Below are 26,406 nucleotides of genomic sequence, written 5' to 3' on the forward strand. Positions count from 1 at the left end.
GAAAAACCCCTTAGACTTTTGGAATATGGTCTAGGAAAGTAAGCTAAAGACCTGAACATTCTCTCAGAGGAAAATTTTAAGACTCAATAAGAAGAGGCACTGTTGGTAGGTCTGGTTCCAGTTTTTGCTTTCATAAATCATATAGTATTCATATTTGTGCTAATTAATGCATGTAAGATGCACATGCATTTATAAATATTTATAAATACACATTAAAATGTATGTGGAAGTTAACATACACTATGACTAATGATTAAGATGATCTTACCCCTCTTTTCTATGTTTGTAAGGCCTCACCTGGAATACTGCATCCAGATGTGAAGTCTTCAGTACAGAAGAAACATAGGTTGTTTGGAGCATGTCCAGAGAAGGCTCAGAAAAACAATTCAAGGAATAGAACACTTTTCTTGTGAGGTCAGGCTGAAAAAGCTAGGGAAGAGCTGGAGAAGAGAAGGCTGCAAGGTGACCTGATAGCTGCCTTTCAGTATCTAAAAGGGAACTACGGGAATGGAGAAAACAGAGATTTTAGCAGGGTCTGTGGTTACAGAACAAGAGGAAATGGTTTCAAGCTTAAAGAGGGTAGATTTAGGTTAGATATAAGTAAAAAAACATTTTATAGTGAGATTGGTGAGATTGCCCAAGCTCTGGGCAGACTTATCTAGTGCTGGGTGCCTGTGTTCATTGCAGGGGATTTGGACTAGATGATCTTTAATGGTCCCTTCCATCTCTAAGTATTCTATGATTTTATGTTTCTAATACAACAATATATAAGTATCCAAGAAGTGCATATTCTATTATTATTTTATTCTATATTATTCTATTAAAGTGTAGAATGTGTTATAATAATTTCTTTTGTGTAGGTTTTTTTCTTCTTTTCTTCCAGTTGAATCTTTGACATTTGCACCTCTAGAAAATCACCGGGGTAGGTGATAATCACTGCTCTGAAATGGCTTAGAGAAGCTGTTTGGAAGGCTCCCAAGAAGAACTAAAGACAGACATCATGTGGTGGCCAAATGAGTGTTTTGACATCAGTTACTGGCTCACTTTGGAAACAGCTGAGATGAAGCCAAAGAGTTGGCTAGAATATGCTGTTTCCAGTATGAACTGGAGTATGATGCAAAGCAAATGTAGACCTTCTTTTGAAAAATCAATTGTGATCTTCTAAAGAAAAATACTTTTTTTTTTCTTTTTTCTTTTCTGCACAGCTTAATATAGAATTTTACTGGTGAGCATTTCCTTTCTGTAAAATCTATTTTTGAAAGATTGGTACATACAGTACATAACATAAAACACGTAATATTAAGAAACGAGAAGAGGCTTTAGGAAGAAAAACTTGAACGACATCCAAAATGAACTGAAGTTTGTTGTTACATGATCAAGTCCTAAAGCTGTCAATGCTTTTTCTGAATGTTTTGCTGCTTTCTTTAGTACAGTACTGCAGCAGAGTAAAATGCTTGACATGGAGACTTCAGATCACTGGAGGAAGTCACTTTGGTAATGCAGCAACATTCAATTACTCTACTAAAATAAACCCACAATTCCTTGAAAGGCTACAGCATTAAACAAAAAGGTTAGTAAAAGAAGCTGATTGAAGACTGAAGGATAGAGTTCAGAAAAAATAGAAAAAGTTTTAATGATGATCTCTTAAAAAACTAGAAATCTTTAAGAAAAATGATGAAGTTGAGAAAAAAAGAGACCATATTTATTTCTCTTCTTTTTTTTAAATATTTATTTATTTATTTATTTATTTATTTATTTATTTATTTTTGGATACCTAAGCCATGATGACACATCATCATCCACTTATGGGCTAAATGCACTTTAAAATTTTTATGCAAATATTTGAAAATAGCTATTTTTAATATCTGTTATAGTGATCCGAACATGTCCTGTTGTATTTATCAAGAACTAATTTTAGAAACTACTTATTACCTGAAATCTTGAAAATTAAATTTACATGGAAAAAATAGGGATTTAATGACATAAGCATATTACAAAAAGAGTTATGAAAAATTATTTTGTGATATTCACACATCTGACCTGGTATGGCAAAGATTTCATCCTATTGGTCATTCTTTCTTTCTTTCTTTCTTTCTTTCTTTCTTTCTTTCTTTCTTTCTTTCTTTCTTTCTTTCTTTCTTTCTTTCTTTCTTTCTTTCTTTCTTTCTTTCTTTCTTTCTTTCTTTCTTTCTTTCTTTCTTTCTTTCTTTCTTTCTTTCTTTCTTTCTTTCTTTCTTTCTTTCTTTCTTTTCTTTTCTTTTCTTTTCTTTTCTTTTCTTTTCTTTTCTTTTCTTTTCTTTTCTTTTCTTTTCTTTTCTTTTCTTTTCTTTTCTTTTCTTTTCTTTTCTTTTCTTTTCTTTTCTTTTCTTTTCTTTTCTTTTCTTTTCTTTTCTTTTCTTTTCTTTTCTTTTCTTTTCTTTTCTTTTCTTTTCTTTTCTTTTTCTTTCTTTTCCAAAAGCAATTTGTCTGGAGTATGTTAAATATTTGTTGTTGTTGTTGTTATTGTTTTTTCTTTTTATTTTTATTTTTTTAATTGAAATTTAAATCCAGCTCTTGCTTGTTATCATTATTTTCCTCTTCCTCTATTCTGTTTGATGGAGTCTATTTGCTTCCCACAGTTCTTGTATCAGAAATGTTTCTGTGTAAGAGCTGAACAAAATGAAGAGAGAAACTGTTACAAAAGTGAATAGCAGTTGCAGCAAGTAGTGATCAGATTGATCTGAGTGAGATAAGAAAATACAGTTTTTCTGACTTTCAACAGTGATCTTTTTGTCTTGCACAAGGGAGTTCAAACTCATCTCTGTGACTTAGAAGTGAATTAGATACAGTGCAAAAGTGTACTACAAAATCTGATGTCAAGATACTTAACATTGAGCTCACTGGGAGTATAATCAGATGCCACTGTTGTGGCTGCAGAGCTGATACCTGGCCTGTGCTAAGCAGATGAAAGTACTATAAAACAACAGCAATACAAATAGAGCTACAGATAATATGTTAAAATAGCATTACCACAGAAAGTGTGTTTAGGTTTAGTTATAAGAAGCAACTTAAATAGGCAGTGGCTTGTGAAGAGAACTTTGTCAGGAAAGAAAGACAAAAGCAGCAACAACAAAAGCTAAACCAAAATAAAGAGAAATATATTTATTCTTAGGCAGGAAAAGGTGACAAACATTTCCAATGTATGAGACGAGCAATTTATCTTAGATTTCTGCTAGGCACCACCATATCTGGTAGCTTGTGAAGTACAAAGAGTCAGGGCTACCCTGGAGAAGATCAGCCCAGGTATAAACATGCTGCTAGATGCAGAGCCCCATGTGTTTGCAGAAGCATATCAGATCGAGAAAAATGGCAAGTCAGTAATTGCAAAAAAAAAAAAAAAAAAAAAAAAAAGAAAAAGTTTTTGTGAATTTGGCTCTTTCTCTGTTTTGTGTACAGCTCTCTTTTGTTTGCATGCATTTGCCATTTTGACTGCTAACTGGAGAACACATATAGAAAAGGTCAGAATTCCTCTTGGGATGAATTGAGCAAAATAAGTAGGAAACTCTTTTCCAATGGTCACAAGATTCGAACTTTAAAGCATACAGAATGATAAAAATCAGGGAATAAACAACATCTTCACCTCCAGAAGGAGTTATAGTTATCATCAGCTATTCTTTATACCTAGTTAGGATAGACCCCATGGTCTTTAGGTCTAGAGTCCTTTTTGATATGTGCTAAGTAGTAAAAATATCAGCACACTTCTTTTATTGCTAGTTGGTAAGGTTGTCCACACAAAGCAGGAGAGAACAAGTGATTTACTGATTTATTTTACAGCAAAAGCAGGTCAGTAACCTTAAAAAAACTGCCTATACTATCACGGTTTTGTGGTTTGTCATTGGTATTTTTTCTTCATAACATCATGCAGTGCACTAAGAGTTTATGCTGCAGTTCTGTGGATTGTCCACATTTCTGGTCTCTTGGTCTCAGAAGAGAAGAATGAACTACAACTTCTGGAAGACTTCATTTTTCCGTTTTCCATTCATAGGGAAACATAAATCTGGGATTCACAAGGCTGGCTCTTCTCTCTCTGTTCCCTAGACATTTTGCTTACAGCCTTAGAATAAGGACTTCACTTTTGGAAACTCTTATTTTATTTATTAGCTTTAGTTCCAATCATATTGTAATCTATTGTGTTATCTCACAGAATCACAGAATGACCCGGGTTGGAAGGGACCTCAAGGATCATGAAGCTCCAACCCCTCTGCCTGGCAGGGCCACCAAACTTCCATGTTCACTAGATCAGGCTGCCCAGGGCCCCATCCAACTTGGCCTTGAACACCTCCAGGGATGGGGCATCCACAGTGTCCCTGGGCAGCCTAGTTCCACAACTACATTTAGTAAAATAATTTTTTTCCCCTTAGCTTGTTGCTGCTGCTCTACTCATCTAGGCCCAACTCCCTGCCTTTTCCTTTCCCCCACACTTTTTTCCTGGGGCATGGTTCCGTGGGTCCCTTCATCCCCTTGTCACAGAACTAGGCTAAACCTGGCCAAACTGTGACTATAACTGACTTTAAACTAAAGATGATCAAAATACATCTCACTGCAACAACTAAGCTCTGTAGAGTCCATCCAGAAATGGCTTGTGATGAATTTCTGAAAATCTGATGATTTTCAGCCACTCCAAAGAGATCTGAAAGGCTGTTTTCCTCCAGTTGCTTAGCTGAAGGAAGTTTAGCCCTTGGGGAAAATATGGCCAATTATTTTATTTTAATAAAAAGAGTAATTTTTAACTCTTTGAAATTCTGCTGTATAATAAAATCAATAAAAATATTAGTTTATCATTCTAGTTACCATAAGGAAACTCAGTCTAAGAACAACATTACCATCAGTGACACGGTTCCATATGTCTAGAATATATAGAATTAGCTAAATGGGTACATTTCACAGCAGAACTAATCAGCACTGAAAATCTGAAGAAAGTGTTCACGTAAGCTTTTAAAGGCCTTTGTTATACAGTAGAAGAAAATTGGAAGTATTTGTTGAGCACAGTTGTTCTATGACTTATTATAATTATAGTTTTCTGCTAAACTGAGTAATCAGTTTGAGTACTGAAAGCATATTCATCACATTTGTAGTAGCATTATAGTTAGGCTAAACAAACTATATTCCATTTAGAAATAACCTTTTCATTCAAGAAATAATTCATTTTAGCATATGAGAAGATAAACTTTTACAAGCATACTAAACTGCAGCAATCATCTCAGATATCAGTCTGCAAAAATGAAATAAATTTTTTGTCATTTTCAGAACATAAATATATTTACAGAATAGCAAGAAGAGCTCATTTAAAATTAAATAAAAATAAAAATATTACAGTACTGTTTATTTCTTAAAAATATTTTCCTTAGTTGATAAGCATCCTAAATAAGGAGGTGTCAGGTGCCAGCCACCTGATTTAAAGGGTCACTGTATATTTTTACATACATACATGCCATGATATCTTTTTCAAAGTGACGGGGAAAGCCATTTAAATAATATCTTTTTCTTCACTAAATATATGCTCTTAAAAATAGTTATCCCCAGTAGTAGTTTTTGCTCCTGTTCCAATTCGTACACACATTTTTCAGTGGATCAGAGAATTAGGCAATACTTAATTCTGTCCTGAATTAATGATAAATTGATTGATACAACTTTATTAAAATCTTTGACATCTTTGAGAAGAGTCAGGAAGGCTCATGTTTGGGAAGGTAGGGAAGAGGATATAATTGCTTGCTACAAACATACTGTCAGTGATTTTAAGGACAGTTTTAAACCACCAGAGATTATTTTTATGGAGACAGAATAAACATGCTTACACACATCATGTTAGAAAACATAACAAAACTACACATTATAAAAAATAATAAAGGAAAACTTTTACAGAAGTAAAAGTATTCCTAGTTAATAAAATTCTGACTACAGTGTAAAAGTGTTGTAATCCACATAAAATTGACTTCTACATGAATCTAGTTCAAATGTATTCAGCTGACATTAGTAGATTGGTATAGACAACACTGTAAAACCAGAAATTTGCTACAGTGAACTGAGTAACAAATTCTATATCTGGAAGTATTAGCTCATTTTTAAAATGTCATATTCTTCTCCATTTCTGCACCCCTTTTGTGTTTTCTTTCTGACAGTATTCCAGTAACAGATTTTCTTCCATAATCACAGATAATGTGTTGGCTTCTATATACCCCCCTTTGTGAGAAAATCCCACAGCTCTTGATTACTCTTTTGAGAACCAAAATAGTGCTTTATTCCTATTTTAAGAAGAAAAATTGAAATCGTGGGAGTCAAATGACTTACCAAGGGTTACTGAACAACTTTAATGTTACTCCTGGAACAGAAACCAGAGCTTACAAATATTCTGCTATGTATGTATGCATATATATGCATATGTATATGTACGTAACTTGTCTAGAGACAGAAACTTAACATAACTGACAAGCTCAGCAGAGGATATTACATTACATCAGATTCAAACAACCTATTTATAGTGTTCTAGAAATTAATATGTAGTTACCTATATTTTCTCTGAAGAGAATTTACAAATGATAGAATTTGAAAGTCTACTTATACATTTCTTGATCCTATAAATTAATCATTAAATAAATGATTAAAATTTCACTCATAAGTGAAGTCATATAATACAAGAGAACTTCAGCTGTTTGTAAGCCTAGCTGTAAATGGTCAGAATACACTAACACACAGAACAGAGGGAGAAATGACAACATTTTCTTTTTTAAAATAAATCCAGATTTATTCTTGAAAAGAAGTTATTTATACTCCGGCCTTTAGTAGTTATGAAAGTGAAAGTAATCATGTTGATCTGAAGGGCTGCCTTGTCTTTATTTGCATAGATCTGTACTGACACCAAAAAGTAGGTAATTAGGAACTGATTTGAAAGCAGATGGGCTTTTTCTTCTCTTTTGCTCAAACATCTGGACAGGCATATAAAACATGTTAGCCATTCTACAAGAGAAAGTACAAAGTAATGTACGCCTCCATGAGGAAGATATTGCACACCTCCATGAGGGAGGAATGAGCAGTATTCTAAGTCATTTCTTGCTCCGTAGGTGGTACATCTATATGCCAGTCCCCATGTCAGGCAGATGCAAAATTTACAGTTTTTCTCATCCAAATGCATCATAAGGAGCATCACGGCAAAATTCTTTAAGAATTTTTGTGTAGTCTTCTGCTAAGGGAATCAAACTCGTGTTGCTTTGGCTTCCCCACACAGACTGACAAGATTATTACTCCTTGTGCTTTAAGCTTCTGTTATGTAACCACTTCTTAACAAGCTCTCAACCAGTACTAACAGCTCCCTTCAACAAGACTAGCTATTTACGCATATTTTTAATATGTATACAGAATGTATGTGTATTTAAATAAATTTATTTAAATCAATAAATCTAATTCAATTGATTTTAAATAGAGTGTAGTGGTTAACCTTTTTATTTACTCTTGAAAACCATGCTAAAGTTGGATAAGAGATAAAATCACTTAGAGTATGAGTCCCGCATTTACCTGTAAAAAAATTATTGAAATTTCTGCTAAAGGAAGAGTTTCTTTTTGTTGCAACTTCTTGGATCCTGTCTTTCTGAAAAAAAAAAAAAAAAAAAAAAAAAAAAAAAAAAGTATTGGAGAAGAAATGGTATTTAAAAAAATCAAATATTTGTGGAATACGTTCTAGGAATTTGGGTTAACTTCTTTATCCTAACATCTCTGCAATTGTCTCTAATTATGACAGATGAATGCTAATGCCACAATCATCTGGCAAAAAGGCCAAGTAAAAAAAGTAAAAAATAGGAGGAAAAAATATAAGGCACTTATATACATTTAGATTTCAATAGTAATACAACAGAAAAGTTCCTGTTGCATTATTGCAATAAATTTTTAATGCACATAAAATAATATTTTTTAAATTAAGAAGCATTTTCAATGACAAACACAGTCTGTTTGGAAGCATAAAAAATATTAACACCTGGATTATTTTTAATAACTGATTTTTAAAATCATATTATGATACTGGATATTGGAAAATAACCATGCATATTGCATGAGTGCATATATTTTGTTTCTGTCCTAAATTCGTGGAAGCGCGATGAGATATTATCACAGAATCACAGAATTATCAAGGTTGGAAAAGACCTAGAAGATCATCTAGTCCAACCATAATACTTTATAATGTGCTGACTTTATTAACTGAGTATAAAATACATAGCAATCTGAGATCAATATGATAACAGAAAAATACAAGTATTTTCTTAAAGGATATGTTGCTTTGAGAGCTGACTCATGAAGAAGCATTTTCTTCATTCACAGTTCCTTATCAGACGCTGTTTTGTCAGAATGCCCCTCCCAAATATCACACAGCAACAAAACATAATGGAATATTGTTGGGAAGGTTGAGCTTTTACTGTCATATCAGCAACATCGGCCTCTGACATCATGGCTCAATGTAGTAAAATGAGATATTACTTTTGGGGCAGCCCTTGTACCCAGACTTACAGTGCAAAAGGGCTGTATAGCTATACTCTAAACTCTACCTTTGTTTTAATTCTGTTTTATTTAAAACGTTGTTCAGTTTGAATTGTGGTTTTGGGTATAAACATATTTGATTTCTGCTTTTTTTTAAGAAAAAAAAACTTATTATTTTTTATTTGCGCTTTTGTTCTGCAGAAAATGTCAGGTATACTTTGTACTTTCTAGTTAATTTTCTTATTTCCATTATCGCATTAAAAGAATAGAAAGCTTACAGACTGACAGCTTAATTTCTATACAGTTTCTATTCATTAGCTGAAAGTTAAAACAGTTCTCATTTGAACTGTCCTTTAATTAATGAGGTAGCAAAACTGTGTCTGGGATAGCAGCTCCTCCCTTATGACAGCAAACATACAGAGGTGACTGCTGTAATTATTTTCTCTATAAAGCCCTAAAAATTGCAGGTTTTATATTCATGATGGTTGTACACAGACTTGCTCATCTTCTTGAAAGGCCAGCAAATAAGAAAATCTTTATTTTAGTTAGAGTTAATCCACATTAGTGGATTATCTAGTGTTAATAATTCACAGTCTGTCTGCTTGGTACACTTTATAGTAGGCAGATAGTGAGATTATTCTTTCTCCTTGATGATCCAGCAATATGAGGAGAAATGAAGATTTAACACTTAGGGGATTGTCCCAATATTAGCGTAAGAAATATGGCCTTCTTCTCCCCTTATGTAACCACAGAATGCAGGATTAGCAGAAGAACTTTACAGAGATTTGTGTGTATGTTAGGTTGGGTATGCTGAAACAAATGAGTTACTTCAAAGAGAATGTTTATGTTTTATATAATTAAATGTGCAAACATTTTTGTTATAGTATAAACAAATTTAAAAAAAAAAAGATGAAGGAATTTTTATAACAGCATGCATTAAAAGCATCATAATTCTTAAAGGACATAAAGGCATTCTTATTCCTTGAGCTCTTGAGCTATTTAAGTGAAAGAAAGGTAACTCTTCACTGGGGCTAGGCTTAGTAGCTTATACCTGTAAAGGACGGAACTGTTTTTCTTTTATTGTCTCAAAGCTTGCTTCGTGAGGCCTTTCTGATTATAAGACTCTGACTGGCGACTGCTAACTATCTAGGAGGGTGAATGGTGGGTGTTGTTGTGCCACAGTACCTCTGCTTATGATTGCAAAGATAAGCAGAAGCATGATGAGCAGTCTTCTTCAGGGGTGCTGCTCGAAGGAGCTGACCACTGCAGAAGGCGATAATGCTTGTGTCTGGCAACAGAGCCCCCCCCCTCCTTGCTGGCTTATCTGTGGGCCAGGAATGTCACAAAAGCTGGTTTTAAACCCTATTACAAAGTGTGTTTACCTGCTTGTTTGGAAGTTCAGTGTTTGCTCGAGATACGTTCCCGAAAATGCTGAGTCAAACTTCAAAGAAGAAGAACCCCCACCGAAATGGGGGATAAAAGGCCCTCGCTAAACTGGGGACTTTGGAGACATACTCCCAGAGACACCTTTGACGGAGAATTCCCTGAGGGGAAAACCTCATCGGAAGAACCCCGGGACCGGCTTGCTGCGAAGCTCCCTGGCTGTCTCCCATCCTCTGTGGTGATCAGACGAGTTCCTGAGATCAATGGACCTACTGTGTACCTCGCTGGACCCACAGTGGTGACTATCTCTTTTGCTCTCTGCAAAGACTCCTTGCTTATATTTCCTACTTTCCCTATCGCCTACCTTCCCTTCCCCGTCTCCCTAAAAACTGCTAGGACTTTAATAAACTGGTTGGACCAACATTTGAACCGTTGCTTCTTAATCTCACGCCGGGTATATACACAAAAGAACCTTGCCTCCCTCCTGTAAATTGGAGCGAGACACAATACCAAACAGAGAAATTTCTCAGTAATGGCTGGGATCTTAAAAGCCATAAGATAAAATCAGTGATGAAGTGGATACTACAGATACTTTCTTTACACAAAAATAGTAGTTGTTCCCACTAGAATGGTGATAACTCATAGCTTTCATTTTATGCTCTCAAACTGTTCCACCTATTCCTTTAAACCATACCATAGTACTGCCATACAATGAATAGCACACTTCTACACTCTCTGACATTCAGTCTGGAATAGACACTGATTTGGCATCCAGATCATCATGTGATGGAAAATGTAGATTACACTAGATTACTGAAGGTGATACTCTGAAAGCATAACCATGATAAAGAATAAAACATTTGTTAGTCTTCTCCTCATAAAGAAAAAAGAGTATGCAGGGGGAATATAGTAATACTTTGAAATAGCTGTCTTTGATGTTCTGGTTTTCTGATGTCAAAAGACAGCCTCTTTCTTAATTTATATGGAACTTAGGTGAGGAAGAGAAAGACATTGAACAAGTTTAAAAGCAAATGACTGACTTAAAAGTATAATTTGCTTAGTTAACACATGCACTTCTGCACTTTCTTGATTTTCCCATAAATGAAGTTTTAAGGTATATAGTACATGATCACATAGAGATGTTATGTAGTCTTCTCCTTGCATATCTTAAAAAGATGTCTGGACACAATCCTGCGCAACCTGTTCTGTGTGGCCCTGATTGAGTAGGGTTCTTAAAGCCAGATGCCATCTACTGACTTGTGGTTCTGAAAAGAAAGTTCTATATTTTTTCAAGGAAGATGTATTGTGTCCTATTGCAGGGTTGAAACCACTGTTGCTTCATTCACTGATGCTGAAACCATCTTTTGCTTCATGTCATGCTGTATTTTATTTGTATCAATAGCCCTTTCAGAAAGAAACATGCCTGCTTTTCTGTGTTTTCATTTACACAAATCACTATAAAGAATAATGAATACAATTTGTTGTTACAATGTACACTTGTACTGTGTACAGTTTTTACTGTGTACAGCTGTACATGGAACTGTTGGGGAACGAGTTTATTACAAATTATTTAGAGTCATCAGGTGCATGTGTTCACATTCACTGTCACAACAAAATGCAGACAACATTAAAAAAATAAATAAAAGCTTCAAAAATAACTCAATCAGAAACATTTTTAAATTGGCAGATCTGAGTTATTTTACTAGGTTTTAAATATGACAGAATCAATCTAAAATTAAATTTGCAGAACCTTAAAATCAAGCCAATTTAGGGAGAAATAAATGTTTCAGTGATTTAAAAGATAACATTAAAAAGACAAAATCTAGAAACTTGAAAATTTGAGAATTTTAACTAGCACATTTTGTCATGAAGTCGATCCAAGATAAAAGAGGATTCACATAGATCAATAGAGTTTCTTTTAATCTTAAAATACTAGAGAATGGGACTAAAGCTAATGTGTGATTGCACTAAAAATACTTGATTATCAGCTATATTCTCTGTAGATTATGAACATTATTCATTTAATTAAGAATGTATTGTTCATTATTTCATCTTCTCATCATTAAGTATGCAGTTTGGAATATCTCACTTTGTTTGGCTTACTGGAAGAACTTTTTGCATATATTCTTCTTCTATTCATTTCACAAATGTGGAAGAGTGTGTTATGTAGAAAATTTTCCCATCTCAGATCCTGGGCACTTCATAGTACTTAGAAATTTCTTCTTTCTAGAGCTATGTTGGAAATGAGTATTGTCTCAGATTGTGTTTGTCTGATATCAATTTTAAACAATGTAACAGATTGGTGAAAATAGGTTTGAAGCTAGAGTATCAAAGCAAGCTGGCGTGGGTTTATGGAAAACTTAACACAAAAAAAAACTTGAACTACAGGTTTGATTGATAAAGATAATAATGTTTTAGTGCACTTTGAATTTTGTACTGCTTCATATCATATGATATTTTAATTTAATATAATTAATTTTGCAGGTGAGAGTATGACGTGCTGAAAGGGAACTCTACAAAGAAGGATCTAGTTAACCCCAGTGGCCAACAGGTTAACCATGTATCAATGGTGTACCCTTGTGGCCAAGATGCTAGCGCAATCCTAAGCTGCATTAAAAGTGTGTAGACAGCAGGCCAAGCAGGAAACTTCCAGAAAGAGTCAAGCAGGAGACTACAAAGATGTTAAGAGTTCTGAATCATCTCCCTCTTAGGAGCCATACAAAAACTCCTTTTGTCTCAAACATTGCTGTGAGTTCCAAAGACATGAGTGTCAGGAAGAATGAAGTTAAGTGGAATGTCTCAACACCTGTTGCATTCCACCAGAAATGGGGCAGCTCAGCCTTCTGTGGGGACCTTATCTTCTCTGTTACCGATAGGTCTGCACTGGACTGCCTTACCCATGCTAGATGTATCATTACCACATGACCAAGAAGAATCAGGCAGTTTATATAAAGACTTTGTAAAAACATTTGTGTACTTTTTCCCCTTTATTCATGGTGTACAGTTTTCTCCTGCCCAAAGAAGCTTCATTGCAATTGTCAAGGCAATTGAATCTGGACCCCACAACCCAGCTGCCTGCTGGACTCATGGAACTTCATGGCATTGCATTTGTCTCTCCCTCCAACATTTCCAAGAGTAACTAACCAAGATTTTTATAATAAACTGGTTGGGCAAGTATTTGACTCCAATTCTTAATCACATCAAGTGCGCTATATCATAAATCATCTTGCCTCAATTAACTGGAGTGAGACACTCCCTTATGAAGAAAGGTGGAGAGACTTGGAACTGTTCAGCCTTAGAGAAGACAGAGAAAATCAGTGCTTATGTAATGGGTCAGAGTTAAGTGGATGGGACCAAGCTTTTTACAGTGGAGCCATTCAACAGGATTAGGGGTAATGGGCACCAGATGGAACCCAAGAAGTTTCATACAAATATGGGGAAAAATTTACTTGAGGGCACTGGAACAAGCTGCCTAGAGTGTTTGTTTTGGAGGGTGGTTGGTCCACATGAACTCCAGTGGCCCCTTTCAATCACTACAGGTCCATAATTCTGTGTGATTCTGCATGATTCTGTGATTCTGCATAATTTTGTGAATCTGTGATTAGCTAAAAAATGGAGTGCATATTAATTTGTGCACATTTAGGATGGCACTGAGATTAAATCTTAGGTCTTGAGTATTAATTATTCAAAACTTCCTTGAAAAAAGTAGTCTCAAGAAACAAAATAGTACAATATTATAATGAGAAATCACTATTGATTGCCTGCACATTGCAAAAAAGAGAAAGCATAAAATAAGGAAACAGATGGCCACTGATATAGAATAAAGAACTTTGTGGGGATATGAGATTTTCCAAAAGACACATGTGAAGCCTTGTGCATGAGAACAAAAAGATCCTAATTGAAGGGTGGATACTGTATTTTTGAAAGCAGTGACTTTAGAAAAAACTTAGTGATTAATCAGCTATTCATGATTTTTTACTTTGATATGCTGATAAATTAATTATTGCATTAATTCAGATGATAATATCTTATAGCAGATGGTATGTACTTTGCATTGATATTTATTGCAGGATCTTGGTGTTCAGTTCAGATTTTCGCATTTAAGAATGGTACAGAAATAATTTTGGAATTCAAAGAAGAAGAATGAAAATGATCAAAGGATTGTGAATTTTGCCTAATTAAATATGCCTTTAGAGAACAACACAAGAAACACAGTCCTTATTTCTGATCAGAGGAAAACAAGGTAGTGTATATTTTTTTTCTTTCTACAGATTGGGAATACCAAGATAGAAAACAGAGTCAAGGATCTTAGTGTAACAAATTATAGCAAGGTCAGTGGGCTCAAAAGTAATCTGACTTAAATTAAGGCATTTTCATTCATACCTCCTCTAGCAAATAGAGAATATTTTATCTTTGAAAAATTTAAAGAGGAGTTTCAAATTTTTATGCATCTATAACACAAGACAGGGTATGTTTTTTGTTTTTCAGAAAGTTATACATTAGTTCAGACTGGATTTCAGGAATGTCTCCTGACATATGTTTTCTGTGAGTTCAAGCTAGATGGTAACAGTGATCACTTCTTTCTAGGAATACAAGGACTAATCCAAATATGACAGCAAAATGCCACTGTAATATTTTTGAGCCTGATCTAAAGAACAAAAAAAGAAAAAAAAAAAAAAAAAGGATCAAATGAATAAGAAGTGTATTCTTCTTCAGGAAGAGCCTACCACAAAGGTCTTGGTCACATCTGCATGAGAGAAGTTGCATTTTATTATTATTGCAGTAGAATTTTGATTTAATGTAGGTGGCAGTAAAAAAGGTAAGGCACCACCAACAACTTAGTAATATTCAGAGAGTAGTTCTACTCAATGAATTACTAGGAGCAGTGTCTCATGTGAGATGTGATGTTTATCTCACTTTGATAAGACTAGTATGGAAGGGAAAATGCAGAAAGTATGATGAGAAGAATATCTCTTCTTAATTTGTAGAAAAAAATTTTAGGCCCCAGGCATTTTTGAGCCTAGAAAAAAATATTTCTTTATCAATCTCATTAATGCTATGACTATGCTAATGCTATGGCATTCTATCCCATCTCACTCTTAATTTTTACTTAATGTCAAATTTATCTTGTCAATACAAATTTTTCAGCATTTAGAATGATGATAACAATAATCTTACATAGCTGCACTCTATAAATTTGCAAGAGTCAGCTGAATCAAAACTAAAATCAAGCCTAAATTATAACTACAGTTTACTAAATAATATATTAAAAAGTATATTTTCTGCTTTTCTGACCTTACAATTCCCTGAATCAAGTCTATCCATAACCTGAAATTCAGAATTTTGCTTTCAGAAAGGCGAAAAAGTAAGATTCTAATAAAGTAGTACATTTCCAGACAAAGCTTTCTGGCAAGTAGTGACCACAATATTCTGTGGTTAAAGAATACTGTCATCTGACCAGACTGAGTTCCACTATGACTCACTAAGAATAACTAAATGCTCAGATCAAGTCCACAACAATTGAAAAAGGCAAACTAAAATAAATAAATAAATAAATAAATGAAAAACAAGAATAAATACCAAACACAAACAAACAAAACAACCCAGCATGCATAAGATAATACAGTTATCAGAATTCATGCTCCTGAAAACATGAATCACTCAAACCTTTACTACTGTTTGAACCTGATCCTGTGATGTAGACAAGCTGTACATGAATGCACTTAATTCTGTGTACTAGTGCCATATTATTTGCAATAGGTGTCATTAAAGCATTAATTGCAGTGATGTACAAAGTTATAAATTCCATTTTCATTCTAAAAATAATCATTTGAAAAAGATTAGTCCTTCTGAATCTAATTAACTTTTCAATTTTGTTTTTATATGGTTCATGTACTGTTGCATCTTTTAATAATGATCTAAAATATTAGGATGCCCTAACTATATTTATTCCTTGTTCACCATTCACAAAGAAAGTATCTACTCAGTTTAAAACATTTGCTAGTTTATGGTACTTTAGGTTGAAACATTTTGCTACATGCAAGGATATCAACTTTTTTTTTTTTTTTTTTTTTTTTTTTTCCTCCCATAATTAGAAATCTTTTCAGTCACTGAAATTTGGTGTCTGAAATCCCATTGACTGTTCTTAGGCAAAATAATTAACTATAAATACATGTGTACATACTTCTGTAATTCAATTCATTCTGGTTTCTATGTCTGCTACTTCTTTAGTCCCTGATTCTGTAGAACAGCAGTTCTACATCTTCTATTGTCCACAACGAGAATTTATCTAAAAGAAAAGAAAAGAAAGACAATTTAAAAGAGTCAAATAAATAGTGACTTTCAAAAAATTCAGTTTTGAGCTCTAAACATACTTATGCTCCATAATAAGAACTTTTCATATGGAGTGTTATACTCTGTTTTATATGATAAATAACCCCCCCCAAAAACCCCAACTTACTACAAGTCAGTACTTGTATTTGTGTGAATATTAATTCAGGTGAAATAAAAAATTCTATATTCATATGATAAAAAACAAACTCTTCTGAGAAATTAAGAAAGAGAGACGCAGTACCTGTCAACAAGTTTAGCAAATGTTATTGGCAATTTTTCCTAATACGTACTAATTTGCAATCAGGGAAGCATTTTCCCTGCTAATTTTTTGTCTGCATTTCTGAACAGTTATGGATTTGAAGTATTTTTTCTGTTGGTGCACAGAATACTATTCCTTTCCTCCTGTGTGAAAGGGAAAGTTGGAAAGCAAAAGATTGTTTGGTCTTGCTGTCAAGATGTGAAGAACTTGACAGGACTAAATGACAGAAACAAAATAGCAGTTCTGAGACACATATTAAAGACTTAAAACACTTATTTTCAGTTGCAAGAAAAGCTATTAAATCAGACTGCAGCTTTTGTAGCTGAAGAGCTTGAAGAGTGGAAAGAATGAGAACGCTTGCAAGAAAAGTATATTTATCTGCCTCATACAAGACAGATACAAACCCCTACTGAGCCTTATCCTTTATACTTCATTGCACTGACTTTGGGAATGTCATTTTTGCTATCAAATAATGTTCAACATATGCACATTTTAAATCATGTTATTAAATGTTAAAATAAAAAGTGGCTCTTCAGGTAAGGAAACTTGACAGCATTTTAAGACAAAAGAAAAGAAACTACAGTAAGATTTTCTTTTCTTGGCTGTTTTCTCCAGTGTACAACAGTTTAGGCAACAAATCCTGATACCTTTATTTTGGGTAAAGAAAACCTTTTTCTGTATAACTAGCCCGGATGGTGTTCAAATGTGATTTCTTCTGCTGAACACATTTACAGGAGGTAAAAGCAAGGGCCCCCACAGAGGACACCTCAGCAAGATAGCCATGTGCTAAGAATTTTTTCTGCTGAATGTAGATTTTGATATGTTCTTTCTCATAAATACTTTGAGGTATCAGACTCTACTGAAGGTGTAAGGAAAACTAAGGCAGGCAGTACAATAATATCTAGTTCCTCCCAAAGGAACAAAGAGCTTTGGCAGTGTTAAAGCAGGGTCGAGGCCCATATAATTAAAATGGTTGGCATTAAAACATCCCTTACACTTTGCCCATGTAATAACTAAACTATATATACACCTCAGTTTTCTAGTCTTTATTGCAGCATCCAAGCAAAAGAGGATGGTAGACTAAACTTTTCTGAATCAAGGGAAGGAATTAAACTTAAGTTTCTGAATCCTGAGATAAAACCTGTAGAAAACTGTACACCAAGAAAAAAAACTTTCCTTGTAGTTTCAGCATGACAAGTCATTTTCAGACAGTTATATGGCACTGCTGCTGTCATGCAGCTGAGAAATTCCACTCTCAATATAAACGGATTTTTCTGATATTCCAAAATGACAAAATTTTCTCATTTCTAATGTCTTGTACTAATCTTTGTACTGATATGAAATAAAGAGTTTCTTGCATTTCAGTCTATTAAAGGCACCCTACTGGCTAAATATACCTATTTGTACACTTACTGTCTCAAGAACATATGAAAAGTAAGCTTTCTAATTATGTTTGTTTATTTTCATTTCCAAAAACAAGTTATCAGGCTAAGTTGATTTTAAAGTATGTAGTAGATGTTGCTGTTGTGTGCTGTATTGTGCAGGAAAGACGATAGTTCTGAAAAATTTCAAGTTGGATTTTTGCAAAGTAATTGAGTGATTTGTACTTCAACCAAATGAAAGTATGTATATGATCAAATGTAAATTAAGCAGGAAAATACCAAGACATTATTTTCTATCTCTGCTAAAAAAAAAAAAAAAAAAAAAAAGCACACACAAAAAAAAAAGCACAAAAAATTATGTATCATATTAGCAGTTACTAAGATTCCATGTTTTGTAATTTCAGACTTGCTGTACTTCTGTTCACCCTGTGATGCACACTTGGGGTCTAATTGGTACTGTCTCTTAGTTGATAGTGCTCTATCTTTGTTGCAGGTATGTAATCATTTTAATTCAGCCAGGCATAGAAACAGGCATGTGAGTATATGAGGTAATGAGGTAATGCATATATTGTATGTTATAATCATGATATCTATACATAGAAGGCACTTTTTTTTTTTTTTTTGGTCTGTTTATGAATTAAGAAGATCATTGTGGAACATCAAAATGTACAGACTTATACCTCAGTAAGAATATAAAGTATAGTGTACACTCATAACTATCTCTATTGTCAAAAGAAGACAGTACAGAAAGCCAAATATGTCCTCCAGATTGTACTTATTAAAACAAATAAACATCAAGTTTGCAGACAACAATACATGTGTATGTATGTGTACATGCAAATGTGTGTGCATGTGCCTACATGTGCACATGTGCACATGCTAAAGGCAGTGAGAGGAAAAGTATTGAACTCTGACATGACATACAGTCAGGACTGAACACAGACCTGGAATTCTAGGAGCACTCCCACATCTCAGAGTTCCATAGAATTCTGGAATCTACCTATTTTAATCTCACATTTTCTCACTTTCTACACTCTTGCCAGTGAAGTATTCTGAAATTACATTTCTTCTAGAAGAGCCACCTTGGGACATCTTGTTGAGACACTGTGGAATGTTGTTTAGAAGAAACTAATTGAGAAAGCAGCAGAAATATTTCTGTACTGTCTTAATACTGGGAGTACTAAACACCAAAACACTGGCATACATTCAATTATTTTGTTCAGTAAGTTGTTACATATGTTTCAGTACAGATTTTCAGTCCAATGCAAACAGTCTGCAAAGTTCTTCCTGTCAAAATAAAATGTTTTATTTTATTAATACTTTATTTGTGTGTCTTGAGATGAATGTATTGTTATTATGTGATTTTTGAAATATCTAACAATAATAACAACAGAGATCTTAAAATAATATTAATGCCATCTTATATTTGGTACAAAAATTTTCATCAGCATTTTAAAATTCTTTTTCTGACTTCGTGCATGATATAAAGAAAACACTAGCATAAGAAGCTGAATAGTGACTGTGATCACCTTTGTTTAAGCTAATGTTCTTAGAAATTATTTTTAAATTATGTTTTTAGATGCTTTGCCTAGTGTTCAGGAATATTAAACAGCATGTACATTGTTTAAAATTTCTATAAAATTCACATTTGTTTTCAGAGAAAATAAAATTTAGAATGTCTGTGTACAATACGAGGTTGTTTTAGTCTTACAGATATACAGCAACAATTGCTTCTCTTTAGCATACTCCTGTTTTTTTAAACTTTTTCTAACCTCTAAATTTTCTTATGTATGTTCAAACAGAAGCAGTCAAGAAATACCAAAAAAACATCCAAAACCAAGCTAGTTTGCCACAGGCTAGCTTTTCAGTTATTCCACACAATATAAAAATGACCATGTTACTCTGCAGAATCGTAGAATGGTCAATTTTTGCTTAAAAATACTTGAATAAAAATGAAAAAAAAAAACAACAAACCACCAAAAAACAACAACAACAAAAATTACATGTTCTACAGAAAGATAAAATTATATGCATTATTTCTTGCAAGGGTAAAATTAGTTCTGTAAGAAGTCCACTTGTGCTGGTAAAGTGCTTCAACTTCATAGCTTCTTTTGTTTTGCTGTATTTATTATTCATGAATCTCTACTGGGTATCAATAAACTCCATACATAAAATAGGTAATTTGTTCAAATCTATTACCTCAATACCCAATTGCTTTCCTATGCTTGTCTGTATCACCTGAATAACAGTGCCTTTTGCTCTGACTACAGACTTCAAAGCAGAAGAGGTTATTTTGGCAAAATATATAAAGCTATGCAGGTTCAAAGACTGCTGACATTTTCCTAAATATCCAAACACCTGTTAACATGGATAAGTTGGATTTGGATAAATATCCAAATGTTACTAATTCACATCAGAATGATGAAGTGCAGACTACAGTCCCATTTAAGTTTTTGGGTTCACAATTTAATTTGCAAGCAGTGTATGTGCATGTCATCGTGCCAGGAGGGATCAGGTTTAAAATATCATAGTTGCTATAGATGTAACTAGGATACCCAGAAACTTACTAATAAGTAGGTATTATTTCAATGCTAGAAAATAATAGAACGTGAATATTATAAATAATTTTTGTCTACAACATTAATAGAGAGTGAAGCCTGGAGTCCAAAGTTTTCCATGCATATTAGTCACACTTTTCTGATTCTTACCAGCAAAATATTAGTTTCAGTAAACAAATAGTTTTATTTGTTGTCAAGTGTTTAACTTATAAACACTCTTGTGATTGAAATTATATATTTAAGTGCTTGACTTGATTATGTTTTTAACACTAACCTAGATCCAAAATAATTTCTACAACTTTTGCAGTGCTACTTTCTGTTCTGCTGCTACAAACTGAGCCGAGTCTCATTCCATATGACTGCAAATATTTTTCAAAGTATAGATTTTTATATATTTTTAAAGAGTGAGGGCTTTTTTAATTAAGCAAAACTGAGTAAGTAGTGATGAACTACGGAAAGACTTGATGAAAACCCGTACCCTCATTCCAGTCTACCTAACATACTATGGAAAAGTCTTTTTTAACAGCTTTCTTTGTTTGCTTTGCAGATGTGGCTGATTTCAGAAAATGTGTGCAATACGAGGTTGTTTTAGTCTTACAGATATACAGCAACAATTGCTTCTCTTTAGCATACTCCTTTTTTTTAAACTTTTTTCTAACCTCTAAATTTTCTTATGTATGTTCAAACAGAAGCAGTCAAGAAATACCAAAAAAACTGTTCTCCTTGTCTGTTAAGTTCATTGATCAGACTGGATTATTTGATATTCTAAATAAACTGTGAACATAACTCCCTCCTGCTTAAGAATCTTCCATGTTTCGTATTCATAATGCTAGCAATACAGAACTTTTCATTTTGACAACTTTATTATAGTCTTTGATGTATTTATAATGTAGTGGCTAGTCACATCTACGTTTATCAAATCACTGTTACAAATTACACAGAAGCTACAAAGGTAATGTTAATTTTACATGCAAGTGGATTCTCCTGTGAGGAGTGGACATTGGTTTTCTTCTCACGAGCAGCAAAATGTTAATATATGATGAATACACATAATATTTTGAGTAATAAAAGGAGATATGTATACAGTCAAACTGTCAGATACTCATAAACCAAATATGTTTCTCAAGCAATATTTGAATTACATCTAGCCAGCTTTAAGAAGAATCTTTAAGAAGAATCTTTGCACTTGGTGTCAATCAATCAGCATTTCCAATTTAAATGTAGTCATAACTGAGATAATTAAGAAATTTTTGCTCCTTTCTGGTCAATGACAGACTTTAGACTGTACCTCAGTGCTTTGTAGGACCTGAACAATTATTCAAAACTAAATTAACTGGCCACATGCAGCATGACTGAAGTCCATAATACAAAGACAGAAATAATTTTCAGATATAAAATGCAATACTGTCAAAGATGAGGTAGTAATGTTTAACACGGCAAGTTAAGAAATGACTGAAAACACTGTGATGTGTTATCCACGTTGCAGTAAGTATTATTGCTTTGGACAGAAAAAGGAGTGGAAGAGGGAGATGGGTAGGTCAGAGCTAATTACACTTTTCTAAATTGTTTGATGACTTTTTTCCTTAGTCCTTAGCATGAGTTTTCAGCAAGAATTTGGAAATGAAGGGAAGAGTGATCTTAAATATCAGTAGTATAACAAAAACTGTATGATAGAAGGCTAAGAATTGTTTATAGTGGTACCTGACAGCAATGAGACTTAAGACACTTATTAGTTAAAAGGAGATCACAACAGTATTAGCAATAATTAACCAGCAGAAAAGGGTTTTAATTGCCCTCATCCATTAAAAAGAACAAATATGTAGTATCAGGCCTATAACTTGACATACTTCATTTATTTACTGGCTGAGGGTAACTGTACCAATGCATCTTCAAGTATTAAGTAGTTTCTGCAGCTTAACTTTCTGGTGCTTATCTTCATGTAGTGATATATGTCAGAAGTAGCTTGCATATTGTCATGTTTATTTACCTATGTTAAATGAAAAGGCATACAGATATTATTGATAACAGGAAGTAAAATAGAAAATAGAGAGTTGAATGATAAAGGAAAAATGGCTTCAGACATCTATGAGTAACAAGCAATTGGTTTGGAGCCCTACCTAAACTGGTCAGAGATTGCTAGCCCTAAGTGTGACTGAAAACTGATCTCCCTCTGACAGCAGAATTTCTTCATCTCTGTTTGCATGGCAGCATTATAGCTAAGGAAGTAAGTATGGAGGAGAGAGAAGCATATCAAAACTATATTATTACTCAGGGGTAATATGTCAGTAACACATCAGCAGGCGAACACATAGGGAAAGTCAGAAAAAGAAGCTGTTGGGCAGTATAGCAATCTCATATCTGAATTGAAAATGAAATTCATAAGGACTTATTAGAAATGCTTTCCCTTGAGATTCTCAGCAAGAAGTAATTTCTTTTTTAACAGCTAGTATCATTTGATTAGTAACAGTTTACCACTGAGACATTCCAAACCTGCCATGGTAACATGAGGGACAATGCCTAACAAGAGTATTTTACCCGATATTTATTCCACTCTGTTGATCCCCCCAGACTAAGAAAGTTAAATAGATATCCACTGGCAAAATTAGCTCATTGAGAATAGTAAATTTGTGTCTGCAATTGTAATCGGATGGCACAGGGAAAATACTATTGCATTGGTAATCTCTGTTCAGTTTTTCAGTCTATCATACCTAAAAAGACAAAAAACTTTCAGATTAAGAAAAGACTGAACTAAATAAAGCCAACTCCCAAACTCTTGAAAAGTAACTCTTCAATGATAATGAAAAAAAGTAGGCTAGGAACTTTACAGTTAGCATCACTTAGTGTTTCATGAAAGTTTCTGTTACACGACGTCAACCTGGGGACATATAACTATAAAAGTTATATTAATATTTGAATTGTTTGGCTGATATTATTATAGCATATTCAGTAAATAGGAAAGTTAGCTAGTGGTGACAGATGCTGTACTTGAGGGGAGATTTAAAAATAAAGGATAGAAGCGCAGTACTGTAATCATTTGCCTTTACACATGAAAAACTATTATTAGAGTTTCAAGTGCTCTGAGGCCACATGAAACTCAAACTATATACTTTATGATAAACCATCAAATCTTTGAGTAGCAAAGTCCAAGTAGAAAACTAAAATGGCTCAAAAAACAGATATAGTTATTCAAGAAGTATGCTAGAGAAGTTCATGGCAACAAGACTCAATTTCCAGAACTTTATTGTTACCATAAGCCACAGAAATTTACAAGAGCTGTCAAGCTATTCAAGCTCTATGTGTGATAGAAGACTTTTACACTGCAATACTGTGATGATGGCAGAGCAGATGAGGATTTTATGGCAATTCAGAGCTTTCTCCTGAGATGTCTTAGGCTTGATTGTAGCAGTCGTTTTGACAGAAGTGCTCACAGAAAGTTGATTTCTGCTCAGTGAATATTGGTCAAATCATGACAATAGCTTGCATGCTGTCAGAAGAATGCAAGCAGCGGTGGAAATAAGCTGGTGTTAAAAAAAACTGAGCTTCAGTTGCTGTTAAACTATTAAGTTACTGTTAGACAAAAATGAACTTAAGTTGCATATAAAGTATGGATCACTTTTTTTGGGGGTCACTTTTAGAATATTTCTTCTGAAAAGTTTTCACTGAGTTTCGGATACAGAGTTACTGATTGGAAGATAAATTTCTTTTCAGATGGAAAAGAAAGGGACTTAAAATAAAACATTTTAAGTCACATACAATTAATATGCATATCCTATAAAATAGGATATAAAGCAAACTGAAAACTGTGAGATGTTGTGTATGGTCTTTTATTACTGATAATTTGAACAGTAAGGAAGCACAGGAGCTTCAAGCCTCATAAACACGTTTATCATATTCAGATGCAGCTAATTATCTTGTTAATTTTCCCCTCTGATTTTGGAGATCAACTTTTAAAAACATACCAGTTTTTATAGAGAAGTGTAATATAAAAAGAAAACTGTGCAAATTTATCATCACATTTAATCAAGATTTCAACTATCAGTTTTGGCAGAGTAAATACATTTTATGCAAACTTTAAAGAGTTTTATTAAGATAAGATAAATTCCATGATGGATAAAGTTCACCTAAATTACTTTCTTATTAGAAACTTTAAAAAGTTTCCAGAAGTAAAAATCAACGATGTAGATAAATTGGCAGACAAATTAATCAACATGATGTTTTTTAAATTTGATCATTGAAAATGAAGTTTATGCAAACTGACTATCAGACAAATGAAAAGGAGCAGCAAACTCACTTTTTAACTCCTGTTTTCCAAAAGATTTTTCTATGGAAGAGATGAGCAGAATTGCCCTGCCCCTCTTTCTGTAGAGCACAGGCCAGGCGTGGTCAAAAAATCCTATTTACACAGGATATGCTAATGAAGATAGGGCCTTGGAAGTAGGTACCAGATCAATATATAGAGCTCCTCTTTCATGGAAGTCCACAGACCTATACCTTACCCTGAATGTTTTTTATTCTGCCTGGTAGTAAGGGTTTTAATTGCAAGAGGAAATAGCAGAGAGAAAGCTTGTGACACACATCTCTGTAATATAAATACTTCTGAATTAAGAGTATTCAGGCTGAGACTTATGTATGGAAAAGTTTAATGCTGTAGTCCTATTTAAGCAAAACACAGACAAGATTTGATCCTTGAAGAAATATTATCAGAGCTCTTCAGTTCCTTGCAAACTGCCATTTTCTCAGTTGTTCTCAAAGACTGTGTGATCTGGATAGGGATCTAGCACATATGGTTTAGGGGTTTTCTGTAGGTATGGTAAAGGGAGGACAGTTGGACTATATGCTCTTATAGGTCCTTTCCAACCTTGTGATTCTATGATTCTATGATTAATAGAAACCAACGCCTCTTTTAAGCTTGCACCACTGACACACACACACACATGTATATATAATCATAAAATCACAGAATCACTGAGGCTGGAAAAGACCATCTAGAGATGGTCTAGTCCAATCAATGAAGGAAGTTGTAGAGAGCCATGAGGTCTCACCTAAACATTCTCTTCTCCAGATTAAACAATCTCAGTTTCCTCAGCTGCTACTCCTGGGTACTTGTGTTTCAGATCCCTCACCATCCTTGTTACCCTTCTCTGGACATGACCCAGGACCTTGATGTCTTTCTTGTAGTGATGGGACCCAAACTGAAATCAGTACTGGAGCTGCAACCTCACCAAAGTTGAGTCACGGGAGAGGATCATCTCCCTGTTCCTTCTGGACTTACACAAGCCAGGATGCCAATGGCCTTCTTGGCCACCTGGACGCACTGCTGGCTCACGCACATCTGACTGTTGAAACAACTGCATGAAATGCACATTAAAACAAATCAAACAGACTTTATAACTAAAGGATTCAAAACTGGGCAGTTGAGGAGCAGCCATTTGGCATAATGAGAGGGATACAGGATGGGCAGAAGAAATGTGCTACTTAATCTGGATGCCAAAAGCCTTTTTTTGTGTGTGTCTGGGAAATTAGAATTAGTGAATATTACAAAACATTTGCTTAAATAAGCAATGTCTCTATAACCAAAGCATACTTACTCTATTCAGATTTAGAAGCTCATTTCTAAAGTCTGTGATAATAGATAAATGCATCATCATTAGAAAAATTTATCATGGAAGAAAAAAATATAGCATTATATATGCCAAAATAAGGTGCAAAAATGAGTGATGAACACTAAATATAATAAACAAATTAGAATGGGTATTAAATATGATTAAAACAATAAAATTTGCCATAAAATATATTACACACATTAAATACGTTTAGAAAATCACTGATAACAGAAGATGCCATCAAAATAAGAAATAAAAAATAAGAAAACAGGTATAGCAGCTCCCCTCATAGTGTGGCCAAAAAGACCTTCTGCCATACACTAATGTCGGGAACAGAGACTCCTTTATTTTATTCTCAAAAAAATCTGAGTGCATTTATTTTATTT

The 26,406-nt window shown here is 33.9% G+C and overlaps 1 long non-coding RNA gene across 7 annotated transcripts in view; it reads right to left on the reverse strand.

Annotated features, from left to right (window-relative positions):
• Window positions 1–1,739: 1,739 nt before the first annotated feature.
• Window positions 1,740–26,406, reverse strand: part of LOC146761107 (uncharacterized) — a 38,030-nt gene continuing 13,363 nt past the window's right edge. For 2 of the 7 annotated variants that reach the window (XR_014945407.1, XR_014945402.1), the window contains 3 exons: window positions 26,006–26,037; window positions 16,070–16,174; window positions 1,740–2,649 (listed from right to left, as the gene is read on the reverse strand). This is a non-coding gene — a long non-coding RNA (uncharacterized LOC146761107). Of the gene's footprint in view, window positions 2,650–7,548; window positions 7,622–16,069; window positions 16,175–26,005; window positions 26,038–26,406 lie in introns of all 7 variants that reach the window. The other 5 variants (XR_014945404.1, XR_014945406.1, XR_014945405.1 and 2 more) reach the window with 5 other exon arrangements.

Source organism: Coturnix japonica, chromosome 4, assembly GCF_054131305.1.
Source record: "Coturnix japonica strain WE chromosome 4, WE-NBRP24, whole genome shotgun sequence".
Classification (NCBI taxonomy): Eukaryota; Metazoa; Chordata; class Aves; order Galliformes; family Phasianidae; genus Coturnix; species Coturnix japonica.